Source organism: Myzus persicae, unplaced genomic scaffold (assembly GCF_001856785.1).
Source record: "Myzus persicae strain clone G006 unplaced genomic scaffold, MPER_G0061.0, whole genome shotgun sequence".
Taxonomy (NCBI): Eukaryota; Metazoa; Arthropoda; class Insecta; order Hemiptera; family Aphididae; genus Myzus; species Myzus persicae.
Window position 1 is genome coordinate 35,266 of NW_019104115.1, and position 5,420 is coordinate 40,685.

Consider the following 5,420-nt stretch of genomic DNA (forward strand, 5'->3'; position numbering starts at 1 on the left):
AATATCTTTAAAAATATTACTTACTAAATAAATTAATCTAAATAATACTATTTAAGGGTTCTGTTATTCATTGTACATTTTTTTTAATATCAGATTAACGTATCATTTTATAATATATTATTATTTACATCAAATTTAAGAGAATTCCACCCATTTATGTATTTTCTTACTTTTTGTCTAATAAGTGATAAATATTTGTTTATTGTACCCATACAATATAAAGGTACATACAACTTTATTTACAAGAGTTAATATGTAAATAATACCATTATATTATATTACGATATAAGCCTATAACTAATGTAAGCACTGAGCCACTATGAATAGTATAAATAGTTTTCATACTTAGTACAATATTTTTTTTTAATGTAAAAAAATGTATTAAAATTCTAATTATTTGCAATTCTATAAAAAAAAAAACATTTTTTTACAGTAATTTACAATAAGTATTATTCTTTACATAAATATCATAGTAATATGTGAATATAATAATACTAAACTAGGTACCTGCAGTATGTTAAGAAACATATACGATCACAAATCATAAAATAAAATAGTATAGGTATAACACCTAAATAATATTATATCGATCATAAAAATTAATTCTTATTGTCTTCAACAGCATAGTTTTAAAGTGACTATAGAATTGTACAACTAATTTAGTACGTATGTCGATAACATATTTTCATATTCTTCAAAACAAAATTCTTTCACAATTATTAAATAAATTCACAAAATATGTCACACTCTAATACTCTATATTATCTGCTACATTATAAACATATTGTAAGCATATATACTGCTCGCACACATTTATTAGTTAGCCCATAGAAAACTAATGTTTAAAATATCTCTCGGTAAATATTTAATAGAAGCTTATTATGAAAGTTGTGATATCGTATTAGAGAGAGAGAGATAGGGCAATTTAGTCCGATATAGGTGTTTACATACATGAAACTGTTCCGTCAAAGATAAGTAATAAATCGCTTTAAAGTATTTTTAAGTCATTATCACTTTTATATAGTAGGTAACCGTCATTGTTCGATAACTACATGTTATTCTAATTATTATGCATAGTATGTAGTTACACATATATTGTGATAATATATGCATAATACATTGGCTTTGTTTTATCATTATTTTAATTGGTTAAAATTGTATCGCATTAAGTTACTTGACATCCGCTATTGATCGACCGGGGTCTAAAATACACATTTAAGACTTTATTTGTATTTAATAGAAATTTATTTATACAGTATTATTCACAATCTGTACCAAATATTATATATTTAATATAAAAGTACAATAAGCAAATGAATACATTTATATTTTACAGTACTAAGTTGAATAGTAAGTGATCTAATGGCAGTACTAAGAAAATTAAAATTGAATATAATTTTTAAAAAAGTATATTTTGTTTTGTCTAGCTAAAAAAAATATTCGATAAGAATCTTTTTTCAAATGTAATGATTTTTCAATATTTATATATTAAATAATTTCCTCCTACAGATGGGTAAGAGTACAATAGCTATAAAGTAATGTAAGACATGACATGAGATAAATAAATAAATATTTTTTACATAAGCTACAAATTAGTTAGTTAATTCTATAAGTACTACATTATGATGATTGATGAAGATACAATGTTTTATTTTTGACTTATCGTCTGTAAATAAATTAAAATTATTTAAATCAATACTAGAGTTAAAAATTCAATATAAGAAGATACATAGAATAACATTGAACCACAAAAACTTGTAGTTTGGAATAGAAACAATGAAAATTACAAATATTGACTTGTGGTAGTTACAATTAAACATATCATTTGCAATTTTGTAATACATACGGACTATTAATGTGGCCATTAAAAAAATTACACACAAAAATCAATCAATTAAATTGGTTCTAGATTTTTAATGAGTTTATATTATATTCTATAGATGCTCAACCTCAAAAATTGGATGACCGGCCAAATACATTTTATGCGCTACCATGCAAAGGAAATTATGTCGTTTCAGTTTTTCAATTTTATATAATATCATACCTAATAGCCTAGGATTCCAGGCAACTGATCTGTATAACTTTAAATACGTTCATAATATTCCATCAACATAGATTGATTTTCAATATACGAATGCTCGCCGACCATCACGAGTTTTGTATTCATGTAAAAATTATCTATAATACGTAGGTTAGGTTATTCAGCCTGTGTATGTGTGTGCAAATATGTTACCTACCTTCAATAGTACATTACGCAATCCCGTTAGAAACACGCACGCAAAGCACCGGAGGACGGAGGTTGCGGATTGGCAACATTTTTTGCACAGGGCCAGAGCAACATCTGTTGGCGTCGTCGTCGTCGTCCAATACACTGCCGTTTGTTCGATTTTAATAACAATAATCAACGTAACATTTAAACATTCGGTACATATTATAATAATCAGCTATATTATTAACAATATAGAGTATAAATACATAATTATTACACGCGCTTTGGCCAATGGTCCAACGTACACGCGGCTTACCTGCCTGTATTATTATTATCGCTGGGTATACATTGCATTAGGCACAATAGCTACATGCCCGTTCGTGCGCACAATAAGTATATACAATATTATTTATCTCAGAGAACCGGTGCAAACAGTCACATTGCATGTGCTCGTAGATGCGATGCCAGCAAGTGAATTGCACTCCAACAAGTGCCGGGATTTTCAGCATTACCAGAGCACCTGATGAAGTACAATCAACAGGTGGTTTGAAAAACTTTGCCACACACTCGGAGATATAATAACGTTACTCGTACAGACTACAGATTATAGCTTAGATTACCCGAAATTATATTATAATATTATATCGTTACATTACACGCGTGTACATAGTAGGCTATACAACTGTAAAACATTCGATTCGATATCTACACTATGCGTGTAGTGTATGTTTGTGTGTATATACTTCACAACTGCGGTGGCGATGGTGGCGGAGTCATCGCGGCGACGACCACAGACGATTTGGTTAAATTTCCACGCGCTACTTCAGGTACCTGACTTCGTCAACATTAAAGAGTCTAAGAGTGCCTGTAGCAGCCCGTGAAAACAACCGATTTCTCGATATCGTATACACATATATTATACTCTCCTCTGCGGCTGTGCTGCGGCGGCGATGGAGGCGACGGCGACTGAGAGGAGTGCTCCTGCTGGAAATGTCGCGTGTATATTATTAAATTAATATTATGTGATGTGAATATTATTCGCAAACTCGAACAAACAAAATATTTAAAAAAAAACCGCTAATAGAAACCAGAAAAAAACGAGTTTTAGAACAAACAGATAAAAAAAAAACGTGCGACGATAGAAGTGTATAGGCGGCGGCATATGTGGCTAAAACGGGCCTGCACGAGACTGTACACTGACGTATAATGCTGTACTCTTAGTACACTCTAAATAAGTACATATTTTATACTATTATTATTATTATCATTCGACGCATAAAATATTCGTACTATATTCGGCGAAGTCTAAAAAGAGACGCGAGTGTGCGCGCCTGAATTGCGGTCGAACGTCATCGGCGCCGGTGACGGACAATGCGACGGCGACGGCGGAACTGCAGACGACTTGCGGCTCCCGCGGTGGTGTGTAAGTTGCCAACGCTTTTTCCCTATAATATATAGGTATAACACAATATTATATACATTTATATACGACGTGACGGATGTGTGCACAGAGAATGACGTCGAGGGTTTATATATTACATGTGTGCGATACTGCGATGTGTGTGTGTGTGTTTGTGTGACTGAAGTAATATGCAATAACTGCAGAATGAGTGGGCTCATGCAAGCACATATTATACACATCCACTGTCGAAAAGATTAATCATTGGGTTTTTTTTTTTTTTGGCATGACCAAACAATATTGTGCAACACGAACGCGGAAAAACGGTGGCGCGAGGTGACGCCTCGATAAACGCACGAGAAAAAAAAAATTCAAAAAACTAACACTCGTGAAAAGTACGTCCGTCGGCGCACTACGTACAATAGTATAGGCGGACTCGGAGCGAGAAGACCGTATGACGGCGGGTGAGCGGGCCCTCGAACTGCGGCGATTTCGCAATGTCGTGGACGGCCACCGGCACAGTGTTACCACCTCGAGAACTCGTTGTTCGTCCGCCGTCGACGCGTTACGCGCGCGCCGACACGCCGAGTACGCGTGTCGCCCACTATGCATACTGCAATCGAGCGATTAGATTAAATGGGCAAAACATATTATTATAACAGTACAGTGGCGAATCAGGGCGGTGATTCGGGTGTTGAAACACCCTCCTCCCAGCATAAATCGTACATTTATGCAAAAGTACACTTGTTATATGCTTCAGATTTCTACAAAATATGTTGTCATATATAATTCTAATTCATACTCGATGTTATATTACTATGAAGACTGATATCCCCTCCGCCCCTACAAGTTTTATTTAAAAATAATATTAAAACAGCCCCTCTCCAAAAAAAAAAAAGCATCCTGGCTGCGAGCCAGTAATAGCAACCCCATTCAGAGATTTCCGAATTTAACATACCAATATTATTGTATGAGCGCACAGCCTCATAGATAGTACCTATTCGGGCCGGACGATTTGAAAACAGAAAAGCCCCGAGGACAGACGAGTCACCGTCCGTCCGTCCGTCCAAACGTCACGCGCGCTACAGCCGGCACAAATACCTCCTCCAATGCCTAAACCACTGAATCCATACCACAACGTTGCCGATTATTAAACATAATTATACGAAGTCAAGCATTAAAAACGCAGTTAACCATCAATGCAACGATAAAACGCGCGCTATATGTCGAAAATAATGCACCACGCGCACTGCACCATGCAGTTGTACCCTCACCACTACCCACGCCCAGGCCACTCCTTCCGCTGTAGTGACGATTGCGACTCGGCTGAGTCCTTGTCCCGCATGTACAATATAAAATAATAATATTGTATTAGCGGAACAGCGACTATAAAATTATAATATTATTACACTGCGTTTTTACCACGTTGCACCGTTGCACTCGTAAACATGACGTATAACATATAGTATGCGTCGACGTCACACGTAAAATTCACATATTACACGTATTATTATATAGGTACGTTATGTATCCAACCATTAAAACCGAACTTATATTCTTACGATCGACACGCGCGCGCATTATTGTGAACAATTGCACACAGCGAGAATTTTATCTTTTTTTTTTGTTCTTATTTCGCGACGGAATACGGCGCATTTCGATCGCATGGACTTATGACCTCGCAGCACACAAAGGACGGAAATGGCGGAATAGATGCACGCATCTTACTCATAACATATCAACTGCAATACTGCACAGCCAGTGCATTATATCTATAGTAAAAGCAGAATTCTATGTCCAGCTAAATAAACT

The 5,420-nt window shown here is 35.0% G+C and overlaps 1 long non-coding RNA gene across 1 annotated transcript; it reads right to left on the minus strand.

Moving 5' to 3' along the window:
• Window positions 1–438: 438 nt before the first annotated feature.
• Window positions 439–3,304, minus strand: LOC111038888. Its single transcript, XR_002605026.1, has 3 exons — window positions 2,238–3,304; window positions 2,045–2,178; window positions 439–1,666 (listed from the first exon to the last, which is right to left on the minus strand). It is a non-coding gene; the product is annotated as an uncharacterized LOC111038888 (long non-coding RNA).
• Between the last annotated feature and the right edge of the window lie 2,116 nt (window positions 3,305–5,420).